A 20043-nucleotide genomic window follows, 5' to 3' on the forward strand; every position below is an offset into this window, starting at 1 on the left:
AAAATAATGCTCTCATTGGTATATATAACTCAGCAAACAGAAATACCAGTTTGAATTACCTTAATGCTTCCTAAACAAGAGAATAAAAGTGATACTGTATGTACTTTGCCTGTCTATATAGATTAAAACATCTTTCACAGATCTCTGTTTTTTTTTTTTTTTTTGTGACATGAACGAACCCATTGTACAAAGCCAATGTTTGGAATACTTGATCCAAAACTATTGACTCACATAATAACTTATAAATGATACCCTGGAATGAAAGGTGCATTACACAGAAAGTTCACTATCTGTGGAGCAAACTTCCCTTGCATGTTATATGGTACAACACCTCAGCCTCCTTTGGGTTAAATATTGATGACTGGGTGAATGTACATGAATTTACCCCAGGAATTATCAGTACAGTCTTTATAAAGAAGGGATGTAAATGTATTAGTGGTACTTCCTGGGGTGCACAACTAACCTATTCAATAGAAAGTCAAATGCAACACTCACCTTTCCACTCTTCTCCACCAAGTCTGGTAACTATGATAGGGTACCAGAGGTCATTTACATTTGACATTGTGAGTGTAAGTCTGCTATTCAACAGCAAGTACTAGGGCTGCCTATGAAATTCTGGGAATTTTTACAATTATAATATAACAATTTACCAACAACTTCTCAATTAATGCAAACACTGTCATTTTTCAGTAGTGTTTTATTCTAAAGGAAAGGAATATATTTGTTGTACAAAAAGTGTTACAAATAAATTACCACTTTAAATGTCAAGAGACATTATGGGGTGAATTTGTTTAAAATATAGAATAAACTGTTGAAATATGACAGTGATATTCTGTTTCCCAAATCACGAAACATATACTCCTAGCTTTTACAGCTGGACAAGATATATCAGAAAAAATTAAACTGTATCTACTGCTGTAAGAGTATAACACTTTGCATACTTTTGAGGCAATCAGAGCTTGTATTTTACCTCATATGGTTATCCTGCATTTTTTGTGCAACTGTATCTCCTATATAAACTTACATTCTAAATAAAACCTACACATTTTTAATTACTTCAGTGTCAAATGAAAAATCAACATCAAAGTCACTGCATCTGATTGTAATCTATCCTGACAAATACATTTTTAAACAGGTTTTAACTTACAAGGAGAGAGAGAGAGTGTGTGTGTGTGTGTGTGTGTGTGTGTGTGTGTGTGTGTGTGTGTGTGTGTGTGTGTGTCTGTAAATGTATATCCCTCTCTCTCTCTCTGTATCTATATCTATATATGCAGAGATAGAAACAGATGGAAAAAAATATCTAGTAAGAAACATTTTCAGAGGTTATTATACTCTTTAGCCATTATACTCTACTTACAAATTAAAATGTCCTTTCATAAATACTAGTATCTAACTAGTGTCATAGATGTTACTGCCGTTGATGAGACAGGTGCTGTAGTTCTTAAACACACACACACACACACACACACACACACACACACACACACACACACACACACACACACACACACACAGCAGTCTGACAGCCCTTTCTTATGCTCCATTTAATTTCCTGTATAGCTACCTCATGTATAGAGAACAAAGGAATGAATTAATGAAAATAATGAAGAGTGTATACTAGTATGCTTGCAGCATAGCAACCAAATGCTATGGTTTCTGTCATATAAAAGCAGTAAACAATATGAATTCAGTAGCATCCTTTTATTCCAGTATCAGGCTATTAATAAGTGCCAATAGGTATAATAAAATCATATTGCTGGCCAAGTATATCAGCTTTTGCATTATAAAGCAGGTAGTCAAGTTATTTACAGCTATATTTTTTCACAATATTAGCATTATGCAGTGTCTTTAAGCTTAATTTTATTTAGTTTTTAGAATAAGATGAACTGCTGCTGAGTTTGATTGCCATAAGGATAGTCTGCTGCCCAGCTCAACACTTTCTATGACATCATCAAGGTATTGTACTTTACACTAAAGTATTTGTAGCTTTCCATTTCTAAGGACAGTCTTATAGATATATTTCATTAAAAATGGCATAACGACAGAAATGCTTGTAATTACCATGGCCGGGATTCACTAATCCTCCGTGTAAGACTAACTAAGTCTTACACAGAAACTGCAGTATAAGAGTATGTTGTCAGCGCGTCATGCATATTCATGAGGGTGTGCTGACTCAACTCTATGGCTTACACGGAGCATGCACGAGTACAGGGGGGCATGTCAGACTGCCAAGCAGTCCAAATATCCATGCCCCTGCAAGTGCCTAAACTGCAAATGTCAACTGAAATGAGTGAGTCCGCTCAAATTTCCACATACCCAACACTACACTCCCCCACATTCTAAATCCCTGTACAAGTTTAAAATGTAAAGGTTTCCTTTTTTTATTTTTTATTATTCACGATATAGCCGCCCGTTTTTGTGCATGTATGCATGGGTTTGCCCATTGCTTAGCTACAGGTAGCAGTGTAGACATCGAAGAGCATAATAAACTATTTATATGCAAGTTAAACCAAATAGCAATAGTGTAGTGGTAAAGCCCTCACACAAAGAGGAGGCATTCCCGGTGCGAGTCCCGCCCCTCCCCTACCTATTTTCTGTCGGAAATGTGTGCATAAATAGAATTCCTGACATTTACCTTCTAAATCTCAGTAAAATGCATTGAAATGGCCTATGTGGTATTGAACAATATTTAATATATATATATAAGAATGTGGACTGGTCATGCATTCTGATAAATGCATAAGTAACGTATCTTAAGCAATGTGAAGCACTACTAAGCAAAGTTTACTAGTATTAAGCACAGTTAAGTACAATTGCTCATAGCTGAACTCTGCTTTAACTAGCGCAATAGTTTTGCACGGAGCTGCACATCGCGCCAACTAGCACAAACAAAACATGTTCGTGCGGAGCTGCGCACCGCGCTAACTTGCGCAATGTTGGGCAACGTCGGGCAGCATACAGCAACGTTGGGCAAAGTTGAGCAAAGTCGGCTAAACACAGCCACACCTCCAAGCCAGTCTGGCCAGTAGTAAAATAAAAAGCAATGACAGGCCTCGAACCCGGGATACTGTGCACCATAATCACAGTACTAAACCACTAAGCCATGACAGCTTTAAATATGGATGCAATTCCAACACACTCATATATATCAATGAAAGTTTACCCATGCTAAGCAGGTTTGCTCTTGGCTGAGAATTTTCAACATTGGCCAATCACAAATAAGTGCAGGAAATGAAGCATATTTAAGCTCCATAGGTGGGAATAATTGCCATAACTGGTTGTAGCTCCCATCTGCAGACAGTATGGCCTGTGTTGGAGAGGGCTCTCATTTTCGAGTGCAATGGTAGGGCACTGAGGAGTCAAAAGTAATAGTTTGGCTCCTCGTCCATCATCATGATGCAAGACTCCTGCAGGGCCAGTTTCACGGCACTGAGTACAAAGCGGAAGCCTGGAACCGTCTAGCACATGATCTCACCAGTGCCACAGGCATCCCTTGGACTGGTGACCAGGTCAGACACCACTTCTCAGACCTGAAGAGACGCAAGGAGGACCGACTGAACCAGTGGATACAGGAGGCCCGTCAAATGGAAAATGCCCCACTACTGAGTATGTAGGCATGGAATGAAGTATGTAGGAATTGCTATAGTAGTCCATGTTATGGATAGGTATGTCTCAATATCCCTTCATTTACTTCACAGCTGCAGGTGTCCGTGCTGCGAATCAACAAGCATATGCAGATAGGCTGCTAAGGCTGCACCACCAGGCAGGTTAGTAATTATTCTGCATGTGTTGTCATATAAAAGAAGTGAGAGAGCCTGAAAAAGAGTGTTGTAACCCATTAATAAAGGTATAATGAGTGTTGAATAACATCTCTGCATGTACTGTTATATAAAATAAGTGAGACAGCATGAAAAGGTGTTGTAACCCATTAATAAAGGTATAATATGTCTTGAATAAAAGACCTCTGCATGCACTGATATATCAAATAAATGAGAGAGCCACTAGAAACGTTTGTAATGTAATTAATAAAGGTATAATTCCTGGAGTGTGTCCGTGTCACTTTCTTCGATATGTTGTTGTACCCTTGCATTATAGAAATAGTACTGTTGTAGTAAGCGCAGTCAACCCACACATGGGTAGGCCCATATAAAGTGGATGAAGGGAGTGCCAGTAGCTGTTAAGCATATATACAGTCCTCACTGTCAGTTCATGGCCGGCATGTACAGGTTAATCTGGCACATGAGTAGCTTGTTATTCTGTTCCCCAGAAATGTCAGTGTGCTGCTAGAAATGTAGGGGGCTGTCAACATATACCTGATAATGTCACCTGAACACACGCAGACATGTAGATATATAAATATAAATGAAATATATAAATATGTAGCAGTAACATCTGCATCCAGGACAGTTTGTATGTCAGATATAGGTCAGGTATATCAAGAACTAGCAAAACCCATTTTACAATTTAACAGACATTGCCCAGTGTAATAATTCATGTAGGGGATATATAACCGCAGTCAATAGGAATGTAGTATAAACTACAAGTATATATAAGTTATTAATGGAGGTATCGTTTTACACCCTGCTGTATGTGCATAAACAATGCAATTCCACACCTCAATGGGTATATCTAATCTCATAACATTTGTTGGGACACATGTCCTATTGGTTTATAAATATCTGAATTTACTTTGATGCATGTGCCCTGTTCACATGCCACAATCTTGGTGGCCTGTTGCCACCAATCAATCCTGCATGCTGTTGGAATGCCCACTGTTGTTCTATACATGCATGTGTTATACTTGCTGTTCAACTGTTGGAACTCTGGTGTATTGGGTTAATGGGAATACTACTGTATGCTGTTACAACTAAATTGGAATGCTGTTGCCTATTACTAACCCATATTGTTATTAAATCCTCCTAAACATAGAACGTATGGGAAGGGTGGTCCCAGTGGACCCACCTGTCCCACCTCAGCTGGCGATGGCACCTGGCACCAGCAGGTCCGGTGCCCAGCCCGGGACCTCCTCCTCCATTGGTCCTGTGCCACCTTCAGGTGGAAGCGCTGCAGGGGATGGGGTTCATCCCCCCATACAAGTGTGGCTGGAGGAGGGCCACCTATCACCCTCTGAATGGTCTGGGCTGTGGTACGTAGGGAGATCGAGGGTTCTGCCGCTGATCCTCTATGCCAGTTCGAGGAAAGAGTAGCACCACTCACGGGTGAGCCTGCCCCTCCTACGCAGCCCCCAGCACAGCCACCCTCCAGGCTGTGAAGGTGCATGGTGACTGCCCATGGGTGGGGATCTCAGTTCCACTGTTGCCATCTGTGGGCTCATGGGCTTGCGATTTCCAAACACCCTTCCCCGCCAATGGTGTTCACTCACCCCATGTGTCATATTCTGCCTCTGTATGCATCTTGTTTGTCTTGTCTGTTTACCTCCCCAACCTACCTCCACAAATATACCTACTTCTCCTACCCCACATTCCACTCTCACCTGAAAAAAAAAAATGGGCAGTCTGCTCCCACAAAAAAATTACACCCTATACATAGCTGCCTATTTTGTACACATGTCCGCTGGACACTTAAACTGAAATTTAATTGGCAGTACAACATACTTCGTTGTCCTCACCCATCTCTCAGGGGTGGAAGGTTTCAAATTTCCTTCCAAATTATTAGTAAATGCACAGCTGTTGCTGTTAAAGAGATGGGTAGCTATGGACCTTCCCTACACCAGTCCTGCACATCCTGAGCTGTTTTCCCTACTGTCTTTCCTTCTTTGTGCCCCTTTTTCACCACTTTCCTATCTCCCCATTTTCTTTTCTTTCAAAGAAATGAGTGCGGGGGTTAGCAGGAGTAAGCACTTTTAAGTAGTAGTTAGCGGGTTTGTGTGAGTGTGCACTTGTGTGCGCTTAGCTAAGTATTGCTAAGCATCACTAAGCATCGTGCAAACCCACTTACAACTGCTTAAAAGTGCCTTAGTCACCCTGCATGTGAGGGGCCTTGTTCTGCTCAGCAGCAAAATAAAACACCAATGTCAGTCTCGAACTCCAGACCTTGGACACACTACACTGCATGAAGTACCACTAAGCCACAGTAGATATATAGCAGGTTGTTGCTGAAATATATATATCATGCATCAGAAGGAGTGAATGTAAAGGTAAGATAGGAATGCCATAACACAAAACCTGTTCTGTGGAACTTTACCAGCAGTTGTTGTGGAATAGCATTACGCGACTGTGATAACAGAACCAGCCATTTTAGCAGTAAATAATGTTACAGCAGCACTTTACAACCTCCACACAGTATCATAGCAGGACAATCCCCACCCAAATGTACAAAATACCTGTGTGTTCAAGGTCCAGCAAGGATGTAGGTAGGCATACTCAGTACTGGAATTGTCCAGTTTTCATGAGCATACTGTGCTAATGTCAACAAAATGAAACACAAACTGTGAAGAAGTGAGTACATTAATATCCACAGTATAGCAGATCACAAACAGTTCATGTGCCAAAGGAAAACATCTCAATAACTATGTATGTATGGCAGCAAATTGCATAAGTAGAAAAGAAACTACATAATCCCATGTATCTTGTGTTAGCATTTGTAGGGGTGAGTACAAATCTACACTGTCAACTGTGTACTGAAAGTGGCAACATTCAAATCACTGGCTACACCCCTAGCATCACTCATAAGAACTATACCAACCTTCTGACTTACACAACGGTGTCCACAGCAAACAAGCATGGTCCCTACTTCGGAAAGCTGAAAGAGGTATGCCTACCTGACTTAGCAATTTAGAGCATTGGGTTGCTATGACAGTGAGTACTGCAAGTACCACACATCAGGCTGCATGCAATTGCCAAATGGTGGCCACCAATTGGTGTAGAGGCCATCACATGCACATGTGCAGATACCCATAAAAGCAGGCTGTACTTGCTGTCCACACATGCAATCATTTCATTGCAGCTATGGAGGGAGAGAGAGAGCAAGAGAGAGAGAGAGAGACACGAATGCAGACAACAGCTGCAGAATAAAAAAAATAAAAATATATATATATCGAAAGAAGTTATATATTGAAAGAAAAAAGAAAAAAGAAAAGAGTATATTATAAAAAGTATATAGACAAAAACAAATATATTGAAAAATTATATATATATATATATATATATATATATATATATATATATATATATATATATATATTATATATATATATAGAAAACTAACAAATATATTTAAAAAATATATATATTGAAAAAAAAATATATTGAAAAAATATATTGTAAAAAAAAACTTAATATATTGAAAAATAAATAATATATTGAAAAAAATCTATACTGAAAAAAAAGAAATATATCTAAAAACATTACTGAGATATATTAAATACATCTATCAGTAAACACATGGAAACAAAAAATACAAACACATACAAAGGAAAGGTATGTAACAGCTATGTATTTACTGGCATGTAGTAGATGTTTATGAAAAGTACTCTACATAATTTGAATCATCTATATATGGCAGCAGTACGTATCTATGCACAGATGCCCTGCATAACTACTGGCATGGAGAAATCAGTGTGTAGCTGTGTGCAGTGGGATATGACTGTGACATATGTAGTTCAGCATTTAATGTCAAACATCAGATCCATGTTATCTGTGTTCTGTACAGTAGTGTGTACAATGCCTGTGGGAGTAGTGCATACTGTTACGTAAACATGGATGTGACAGACTAACAAATGCATGATAGTCATATTAATGTGTAGCTTAGCATTGGCAGCAGCTGTACCAGGCTAGTATGCTAATCTAGCATTTGTAGCTATATATACACCCTCTAATATTACTGTGTGCTCACATGTGACACCTGTTCATGTTGCAGCAAGGACCAATAGGTCAGCCGTGAGGTACACGGAATTACAACAGTGTGGACCTTGTGTGTGTATGGCACACACATATTGAGAGATCTATCTGTGTCAAATATATTAGCATCTGTACATGTGCATAGAGCAAGGGACATACTGCAACTGTTTGTGAAGGGTGGACATATATATGTTGTTGAAGGTTGTTATGTGCAAATTTCTATGTAGGTTGTAGTGTGCGGCAAACAAGACAGCATACAGTGCTGGTATATGATATGTGGTGGTTAAACGCTGTGGATATGATTCATCAGGTTTGCAGGGTTGCAGCCAGTGAGGCCTGCTAAAGCTACATGGGCTGGGAACACCTTCAATGTATTCCACACAACACTGTGCAATATTATGACATAACTGTATACCTCACAACCTTCACATAAGTGATATCCTCACCATGGAAGATGGACTGTATATGTGCCTATATGTATATCTATATGTACACCAATGGATGTTTGTATGTATGTGTGTATCTATCTATATATATATATATATATATATATATATATATATATATATATATATATATATATATATATATATATATATATATATATATATATATATATATATATATATATGTACAGAGAGAGAGAGGGAGAGAGACAGGGACATATTTACTGCAACAGATGCCTGGTGACAAAGCCATGGACTCAAGTTCAATGTTGACACTGCATTGGCATCCCTTCTTGCAAAAACTCTGTACCCATTAACTAACACATAGGTGGTAGTCTACTAAACACTGAAGGTGTGATGAGAGACCATGGGACACAGGTGGACAGTAGTCACCCATCTGATAATCACAGTGCCACACTAGTCATGTCACCTGTCTATGTGGCACACGTCATCACAAAAGGTTTGTCATCCAGGGAAATATAGGTCAGTGTTCCCCTCTACTCATCACACATAAAGCCCATTATAAATTACAATGCCCCATGTGGTATGTACCTCACAAGACATCTACAGCAACTGGAAATGACACAGACATACCTCACAAAGAGTAATACTGGCCTCAAACAGATGCCCTATGCAGACCGTCTCACAAACACAAAGCTACACTGTGTCACATACCACCTATCCAGAGGTGACCTCTGCCTAACATACTAAGCTATGTCAAACCCACAGCTGTTGGGCATGCTCCACATAAACAGATCACAATCCCTACGAGCTACACGCTCTAGGGGACCTAAACCTTGTGACCTCAATAAACAGCACATGCTGGAGGGATAGATTCCTATCTCAGAAACATTCCATACTCTGGAACAAACCACCTATCAATAGCAAACAAAGCTCCAAATTAGCAGTCATCAGAAATACTCCTGATGATTGTATGGGAGATAGGAAATACACCCCTGGAATCACCTCTGTGGCTCTGCTTGTCAGGGCCAAGTGAAATGTAGTTACCTGTGTGTCAAAGGCCAGGGAAGCGTATGGCTAGACCTCTATAGGCCCTAGGGCCAAAAGCCTATTACCTACCTATGAAGTGATACACACCCACATGTACCTGTTGCAATAATTGCTATGTGAGGTTGACTGAATGTGATGGTGAATGTGTTGGTTAATGCGTCAGTGTTCTGTATATGTGTGATAGCTTACTGGAAAACTGTTTCTGTCATGGTATTATGTGTCCAAGCTGTGATCCCAGCAAAAGATGTGTATGCAATTGCTAGGCGGAAAAAGCAGTACACCATACAGTCTGTCATAGTCCCTTGGTGTCGACTGGGGTGTCCCATTGTAGGCTAAAGCAGTACATGTATGCTTATTGAGTGTTACTGCTGGTGAATACAACTCCTGTATGAACTGTAGTACTACCTGAAGCTGTATGCCTAAACAGCACAGTATGGTGTATGTCCACATTTCTTGGAACCACTGTTATGTGTGTTCCATACAGTCCTCACAAATTACATACCTCAGGCATAAGTTTTAGTAACTACTGACACAGTACTGTATGGTACACAGGTAAAGGTCATCTGGGTTGCCATACCTTTCTATCTGGTATGTATGTCTGATGTGTGTGTGGGTATGCCTGTACCATGGCCTCAGTCATATGTGTGTTAAAGGATATAGGTGCATATCTAGCAACATGTATAGTGTAGTACAGCAGTATGCCACCTATATTAATGAATGTGCACATTTGTTAGGCAGGGGTTTGACATCAACGACTAGTGTGGTATACTGGTAATACTGTAACTGGACTGTACAATCATTGCAATGGATTACATATTTCTTGATGCATTGGCTTGATATATACTTTCTGTGGCTAGGTGGTACATTGTGTCTCATACAGTGTGCCATGTACTGTTTATAGTCTTACATACTGGTTTATCTTTGTTGCTGTGCAAAACATGGTTCGATATATAGGGTGTGCCAGGCACTGTCAGGCAGTTGTGGGCTGAGCACTGATGTGTGGTATTGAAAGTGTGTATCCTGTGACAGCCAATAGGTTGCTATATATGGCAGTTTATTGATATCTGTACTTTAGAATGTTAAGTTTGCCACATGACTTGCTCACACATATTGTTTCATTGTCTTCCAGGGCCATGTCCCACCATTGTAACCCCAGGTATAGCCCGTCAGAGGAGGAAATAATAACAACAAGCCTGGTGCAGCACTATGCCCTGCTGTTCTCCAGAACCAGCCAGGACCAGCATGAGCAGACTGCACTGTGGCAAGACCTTGTCCATAGGGTAAATGACATAGGCATGTATAACCGGACATATGAGCAGGTACACCATAACTGCAGTGATTTAATTAGACATGTCCAACAGCGTGCGTCTGATATCCCTGGACAACAGCTTGCCACAGGTGGTGGGGTAGCCATCCATCCCCCTCTCACCAGAGTGGAAGAGCTGCTCCTGAGCCAGGTGGCTCCTGGCCAATAACAACAACAACTAACATGTATCATCATGGAGGCTGGAGCCACACAGCAAGTTGACACGGAGCGTGCAGGTAACATGGCATAGCTGTAGACTACTGTTAATTCTATTGTTAGAGCATGCTTATGTGAAATGTGTACTGTGTAGTTAGAAGATGTGGTGTCTAGTATTGTGCAATACTAATAATTAGGAATATGATCTGTAGGCCTGTGACTGTTAACCGGTGTACTACTGTAACATTGCAAACACACAGCAGCAATGCCACAGTTGTTGCCACTGACAAACTGTCTCATATCCCTGTAGGTCCCTCTGGTGTGACGGCAAGGCAGAAGACCCATGCTGGTGAGTGTGTTCTACATTTAAAATTGCTAATTATATGTGCATGTTATAGGTAAGGTGTAGGCCATGTACACATATCACACCTACGCATAATGCATGCTGTGCATGTTTGCTGTGAGACTATGCACATCCCAGTAACGTGGGTAGCTGCCTAAAACATATACAATACACAGAGCATCCCACACAATTGTGGCAACACTGTAGTGGATGTTGGATAGGCAGAGTCGATACACATGCACACAACATACACAACTTTGTCATACACAGTACACGTTAACATGCTACACATGGCATATTCAGACACCCGCTGCAAGGTCACACTCCAGTATCCCAAATGTCATCCACACAGCACACATGATATACCTCGGGGGTAGATGCCTCTCATGTGGCTGTGTGACACTCTTCAAAACATAACACATTCATGTTAGGCAATGCCTCCTATTGGGCACCATACAAACCCATGTAACAACTGGCCGTGAAATGGTGAATGTAGCCATGGTACTGCAGTTTCAGTAAAGCATGGTATGTGCCAGTCTGGCACACATTAGTAGCCTTGAGTGACCACATGATGCTGCATGATGATGGCCCATGGTACTACACCCCATTCAGTTACAGTGACCACAGTACGACACATTGTAGCATTAACTGCTATGCACCTCAATGTTGTGTGTGTGCAAACATATGCACCGATACACATTATGCATAGCAATCACCATTTATACAAAGTGACACATATATGTCATGTAATGCTATTGTGTTTATAGGTCACATGACACACACTGTGTATGTGTGAAGTTTAACGTTGCAATTGCGTTGTAGCATGCCATGTCATGGCTGGCACTGGCATGTCCACAATATGTCCTACACTCACCATAACCACTGTACAATGGCTATGTTGAGCAATGGTATTCCATCAGGTATACAGGCACCACTCATCCTGTGTGTATACATAGCATGCATGTGCTAAACCTGTGTCCACAATCATCTGCTAAAGACAAAGACACACTTATCAGAAATGGATATCTACATGACACACAGATACACATCCAGCCATGGTATGTACCTGTGAGTAATGGTGCACAAGACATTGCAGAGCTTTTAATACTTGCACAGCAATGTTGTGTCCATGTACACATTGCGTTCCAGGGTGAGGCTGATCACTGAACAACAACACACATGTATCAAAGCCATGTATACTGTTATTAGCAAGGGCTGTCTACACCCACACTGCATGCTGTTGAGCAACACACGTCCAGCATGCTGACACGTGTGATATAACTGTTTGCCTTGTGATACTATACCCCATCATCACCCACTATTGAGTATGTTCTGGATTGCTGGCGGTGTGTGTGTGTGTGTGTGTGTGTGTGTGTGTGTGTGTGTGTGTGTGTGTGTGTGTGTGTGTGTGTGTGTGTGTGTCATGTGTTTAGTGTGCATGTGTTCATGTGTTCATGTGTGCATGTGTGCATGTGTGCATGTGTTCATGTGTTCATGTGTGCATGTGTACATGTGTGCATGTGTTCATGTGTTCATGTGTTCATGTGTGCATGTGTGCATGTGTTCATGTGTGCATGTGTGCATGTGTGCATGTGTTCATGTGTTCATGTGTGCATGTGTGCATGTGTGCATGTGTTAATGTGTTCATGTGTGCATGTGTGCCGACATCATGTACAGGTCGTATAGTGTGTTTCCTGTCTTCCTCTCACAGGTGCTGACTTTGGGCTGGTTCAACGCAGCGGGGAAACCAATGTCACTGAGCAAAATAGTGATGATGATGATAGGTGTGTTGAGGCACAGGCATGTTTGCCAGGGTCTGTCGTTGGGCCGCCAATCGACACTACACAAGTGTCCACCCCATCCATGCACACAGTCATACTGCCAATACATCCATCACCAATGCCCTTAGCTGAGGGACAGCATACAGTCAGCATTGGCCAGGACAGTGTGGTATCCATGGCACATGCATCCCAACACAGCAGCCATACCCAGATGTCTGGAAGGGTACCACATAGGCAGATGTCCAGGGGTTCTCGCCAGAGCACTGCTGCTCATCATGCCACTGGCAGATGTGCCACAGGTCTGACAACGTCACGCATGTTCCAGGCTGTCATGGAGGCACAGGTACATATGGAACGGTACACCAGACAGGGACTAAGGCACAGAGGGCACATAACACTGCTGTAATTGACAGTATCCATGACCTAGCAGGTGCCATCCATCATTACACTGAGGTCACAGATAGACATCGGGGAGAGACATTATATGTCCTCCGCAATGTCATGTCCATGTGTCAGGACTGTGCGGGACGGTTGAGTCATCGATGTGGACGTATGCCAGCAACATCAGCAGCTGGCAGTCGCCACGGACGTCCCACAAGTCACAGCCGCTCCGGTAGTGCCAGTACCAGCCCTAGCAATGTTGGGGGTGGGCTGCGATAGAACGTCCTAGAAGACCACGTGCACATGGCTCTGGACAGCCCCAGCAGGGACCTGGGTCCAGTGTACATCCATCTACCTCTGGGGATAGTACCCAGTCTAGCTTAGTACCTGATAGTGTCAGTAGCACCCCTGCCAGGCACAGGTACCGTATCCGTGGCCAGAGATGGTGATCTATAAAGCCTGGCAGGTACAGTCTGTGGCTGTCCCACAAATACCTGTATATGGCAGCCACATGGTGGAACTGTGTGCATGCAGACACACACACACAGGAACCAGACACCTAGGGCTAACACATACCTGCCCACATTACATCAACATTGGCCCATAACAGTACTCTTGCCCCTCACACACACACACACACACACACACACACACACACACACACACACACACACACACACACACACACACACACACACACACATATACATGTCGATTGGATGGCTCACTGTAGGCCTCTGGCAAACCAAAAACACACCCTGTGCATATGATGAAACCTGTGCCACCTCCTATCATCTGTAACATCGATGCAGGAACAGGCTACCATGGTTATGATGCACAGGGTGACTTTATTATGTATGGAGGTACAAACTGAAAGGGAAAAGGGGTATTTCCGACCTATTTTGGGTTACTCCATGTCTGAAACCACCATGACCACTCGAGTGAATCAGATCATTGGCGCTTATTCTTGTAGTTTCATTATTTCCTATAATATGGATGCTAGGGAAATAGTGTCAATCATCAAGAAGAACTGGTGTTTGTTAACAGTTGACATTACAGGGAACAGCAAGTTTGGACCTTACCTGAAAGTTTCTTTCAGGAGAGGTCCTAACATCAAGAATATCTTGGAATCGAAAAGTAAGAGCCTACCTTCAAGATCAGGGATGTTTAAGTGTAATATGTGCAAATATTGTAGATATATCCAAGCAGGCACATATTTCACGATTAGGGACACTAAGTACCTGATAAAAGGGAGGCACAATTGTGCAAGTAGCCATGTGGTTTATTTGGCTAAATGTTCATCTTGCCCATTTTTTTATATTGGCAAGATAGACAGGAAGCTCCAAGAGCACATGTATGAACATTTATATGCCATGAAGAAAGAAAGGATGGAAAACGCTTTGGCAAGGCATAAGAAGGAAAAACCTGACCATGAGTTTTCTTTTATGGTGATTGACCAATTAAGTTTGGAAAATAGGGGGGGTCCTGAATCTTTGAGATTGGAGTTCAAGGAACTTATGTGGCAGCTAAAACTAGAAGCCTACCACCCTCCTGGTCTCAATGGTATGCTTTGTATTAATAGTGTTCTTAAATTGAGAAGTTTGGAGAGGTAAGGTTTACCTCGTCTACAGAGTATATGGTATTATTCATATTTTTATTGTGCGAGTATATTTATTGTTTTATTTTATGATTTTTTTGGGCATGGCATTGTGTACCATATAGTTGACAAATGGTTTTATGATATCCATTTGAATGTTATTTCAAATGGAAGATTTTTGATATATTTGAATGTTAAAATATTTGTTTTTTTAGGTTTTAGAAATGTATTCATTCATCTATTGACAGCGGTTATTTGATTTAGATATATATATATATATATATATATATATATATATATATATATATATATATATATATACCATTGATGCAAGCTGGTTGTTATAATATTTTACATTATGGTTAAATGTTAGACTAGGTAAGGTTAGGGTATGTTATCATTGGTATTTTAGTTTAGTTAGTTTTTTAGGGAGAAGTGCTCTTTAATAGATAAATCTGAGGGCATGTTGGTCAATGGTGCATTTTCTAGCATATTAAAGTAGTATATGTGTGTGGAAGTGCGAGATTTTAATTTCTGAGGAAGATGGTGCAGAGCGCCGGCAAAAAGCTAACTGTGTTGTTTGGCTTAAATAAATATTTTTTTCGTTTATTGGCATTCATTTTTGTTTCCGAATTGTTGCACTGCTTTGGATTACTTGCTTGGACTTTGGATTTGAGTTTTGACAAAGCATTTATTGTAGTTTGTTTTGCATGTTTTGGAAGGTGCAGCAGTAGAGTGTAATGATATGCTTGAAGGTGTAGCTGAGCAGGCATGATGCATTAAAGCTATGATTGTCATTGTAGTATTGTATACACCATGTGTTAGAGAGTGGACAGTATGCGTGGGATGTGTGTAGCACAGTTTTGCAGGTGTACATCTGTGAACATGGTGGAGGTGCACTGTCTGCATGTACATGCATAGTGGACACATGGGCAGGGTGACATGCCCTGTATTACACAGTAACACTACATAGTTTCTACTGGTGGCCAGTATGCATTGTACTACACACATTTCGGAACCTGACTACACATGTGTGTATGACATGGTTTGACACTGTGCTGTGGGTGATACTGTTACTATCTGTCATTGTTCTGCATTCTGGTTGTATACATAACTTCAACAGCCTGACCCTAACCAATCATTCGATGATGTCTTCACAACTGACACACAGCTGTAGGTCACACAGCAAAATTTGCATCCTTCAGGTACTATACTATGCCAGTAACCAGTGGTATTCACCTGCGCCCATTACTGAGACCAATCCTGTTTGGCATGTAGCTCTCTTAGGTACAAGCAATCACAGTAGGGATATGTCCGTCCACATCTGGTAATGCATACTGTGGCCTATAATGCATTCTCCAGATGACACACACATCCTCCACAAGTGTACCATGCAGACAGATAACTGTTGTCAAACCCATGCTGGAAAGCTATTATCCAAATAAAGCATAGTCATCCACCTTTACGGAACATAGCATCCCTACAGTACCACATAGGTAGTAGCCACCAACATGATGAACAGGTACCGATGTGTACATGCAACCAAGTGTTACGTCATCTCTCCTTTGATAATCACATTTCCTAAGGTATTTTGAAATACCTCGGTGGATCACATAAGCAATAAGGGGTTTGCATGCATATCCACAAAGGTTGTTGTACCAGTCTAACATATACCTCGGCCATAAACCCAAACTCACACAATTCAACAGTAACTGTAATGAGTGTATGTGACACGGATGACCTAGGCCAGGGATTACTGTAGTGGCTGGCCTTGTCATAAGCATACAGATGTGACCTAAGGTCTGGGAAGCAGCAGCACAGTCTGGCAAAGATGACAGTTGTGTCCTTGGAGACAGCAGGGTTCACACACATGCAATAATTGAGGTAACATGTACGTATATGTATTTGCCACACAGCTAACTCATATGTGCAATGTATACTGACATGTCATACAGTAGTAAAAGCAAAACGCACTACACATTGCCACACACACTCACTGAATGCAGGATTCAAATACCTACCTAATTACTTCATGATACTAGAGCAGTACGCATTAACACGGCATGCTATACACATTACTGAGACGTTTCTTTTCCACAGGTATATTTGTAAGATGGTTACATCATCAAACTTGACAAAGATAAGTATACCACTTGTAAGGTGTTCTACTACTCTACAGAAAGGTTTCTCCTCTTCAAGGTTATTACACACAAACACACAGGATTCAAACCCCTACCTAACTGGTTTATGATAGTATAGGGGTACGCATTTACACAATGCATTATACACATTACTGTGCATTTTTTTTCCCACAGGTATGTTTGAAGGATGGTGACATCATCAGACCTGACAAAGATTAGTATACCACTTTTAAGGTGTATGAGTACTCTCCAAAAGATTGCTCCTCTTCAAGGAGATCACACGCAAACTTGTCAAGTGCAGCATTCAAACCCTTACCTAACTGGTTTATGATACTACAGGAATACGCATTTACACAATGCGCTATACACGTTATTGCGAGCTCTCTTTTCCACAGGTATGTTTGAAGGATGGTGACATCATCAGACCTAACAAAGATTAGTATACCACTTTTAAGGTGTATGAGTACTCTCCAAAAAGGTTGCTCCTCTCCAAGGAGATCACATACACTTGCAAAGTGCAGGATTCAGACCCCTACTTAACTGGTTTATGATACTACAGGAGTATGTATTTACACAACGTGCTATACACATTATTGTGAGTTCTGCTTTCAACAGGTTTATTTGAAGGATGGTGACATCATCAGACCTGACAAAGATTAGTATACCACTTTTAAGGTGTATGAGTACTCTCCAAAAAGGTTGCTTCTCTCCAAGGAGATCACACACACTTGTCAAGTGCAGGATTCAAACCTCTACCTAACTGGTTTATGATACTACAAGAGTACACATTTATATGACAAGCTATATACATTACTGTGAGTTCGATTTTCCACAGGTATATTTGTAGGGTGGTGACATCATCAGACTAGACAAAGTGGGTTACATTAGGTGACATTGGGTGGGCTACATAGAAGGAGTGTCTAAACACTTTGGCCATGTGATCATCAAAGATGAGTGTACTATCTAACTGTGTACCCAGGGCCTTCATGACTTTGTCCATACATACTGGAGTACCACCTATGTGGTAATTTGTTTGCACTTTGTTTTAGCCAAAGGGGATGACTATGCATTATTTGCCATTCTTCTTGGGGCATTGTTTTGACACCAGGTATCTGTCTCTGTAAGCCCCTTCTGGAGGATGTGTGTGTCAGCCATAGAGTCGATTATGGACCACAGTTAGCAGTAATCTGCAAACCTGTTCAGCCATACTCCTCCCATGCTTGCCTGTACCTCTGAGCAGTGTCTACTGAACAGGTGGGGTCCCAGGGCCAGGACCTGTGGGATGCCATTTGTGACTGTCTTAGAGTCGGACATGGCACCCCAACTCTGAACATGTGTGTTTGATCTGTGAGCCATTTGGCCACACATTCTGTGACATAGCTGTTGGTGTTCAGGCTGGTAAGCTTGTCCATGATGACAGAGTGGGAAATGGTGTAAAAAGTCCTTAGTGAGGTCCAGGTGGGCTGTGTGGACTACTTTCACCTCCATCTATGTCCTTGGTAACTGTTTGTAGTAAGTCAACTATGTTTAGGAGGCAGAGTCTGCCTTTAACAAGGTGGGGTTGTGTAGAGTCCAGTGTCTGGAGGTCCCCAATGTCACTGTTTATGGGTTCCATGACAATTTGCTCAATAGCTTTGTAGACCAGGCTGAGTAGACGTATAGGGAAATGGTTTCCAGGTTTTGTTGTGGCACCCCCTTTGTGGGGCTTGATGACTGTTGGTGTATGCCATTCTTTGGGTACATACCCTGTGGTACGATTGAGTCTGGCCAGTGAATGTAGGTGAGGGTGTGGTTCCTTTTGGGCCTAGTGTAAGACGCAGCCTGGGACACCATCCAGTCCCATTGATGCTGTGTTCTTGGCTTTGGAGAGTGCTGTCCTTACCTGCATGTCCATGATGTCTAGGGCTCTGCATCCTTCTGTGATGGACACAGGCCTTTTTGGGGGTGATGGGGGGAAATTTGCACTGGACCTGTCCCCCAGGATGTGGGCAATGAAAGTTGGTTCAGTGTATTCCTTGCCATTTGTCAGTAGCTAACAGCATATTTGGAAGGTGACACCTACATGTGTGGTATAGCTACCACAGGCTTTGTGGTTGTCATTCTTACAGTCCTTGGCAATTTGTCTTTTGAAAGTGTCCTTGAATTATTTTATGAGCGATCATTGCTTCTTCCTAATAATGATCAGTGATGCCTTTCCTTTAGTGAAGTTGGCTCTATCAGGTGTTAGTTTCCTCCTTCTGTTGTCTAGCTTATTTATAGGCAATGACCACTAGATTGTTTTCTTATTTTTGGAGAAGTGCATCTTGGTTTTATTTGTGATGTCTCGATCCATGCATCCCTGTAGATGCTCATAGGATTCACTTGTAACTGATTCGGCAGATTGTATACCATTATCCTACAGCAAGAGGTCTTTTGAACTTTCCACTTTTGTCTTGGGACTTGTGCAGTTTGCTTTTGAAAATGTCTTCACTGTGGTTTCATTGACTGGGTAAGGGGGCAAGATGTGGATGTCCAGTGTGATTACTTTATGATCTGATATAACCAGCGAGGGCTTTATCTCTGTTGTGGAACACTGGTACCCCATGTTGGTGATGATCATGTCCAGTATGGTGTCACCTCTAGTGGGCATGGTAACCAGCTGTTTCAGGGTGTTAGAGCTTTTAAACTCTAGGAAACATTGGGCAAAGGACGTTGTGCACAAGTAATTCTCACACTCACTGTTTGGTAGTTGTAATCACCTCATATAATGGTGCTTGATAGGGCCTCTATATTTTCCACTGTTCTCAGGAATACTGAGTAAGGTTCCTGTGACAAGGTAGGTGATCTGTAGCAGGCTGCAATCTGATGAGCATCTTTGCCCAGTGTTAGTTGCACCTGCATGGTCTCCAAGGCCTCATGCTGTGCCACTAACCTGAAGGTGTGGGTATCCATAAGGTAAATGGGTACACCCCTTCCTTTTGTATTTCACTCATGGTTTTGGGTCCGAAGGTCAGAGGGATTGTGAGTGTTTTATGTGGAGCAT

The sequence above is a fragment of the Protopterus annectens genome, chromosome 12.part0 (genome assembly GCF_019279795.1).
Source record: "Protopterus annectens isolate FY-2018-M chromosome 12.part0, PAN1.0, whole genome shotgun sequence".
Lineage (NCBI taxonomy): Eukaryota > Metazoa > Chordata > Ceratodontiformes > Protopteridae > Protopterus > Protopterus annectens.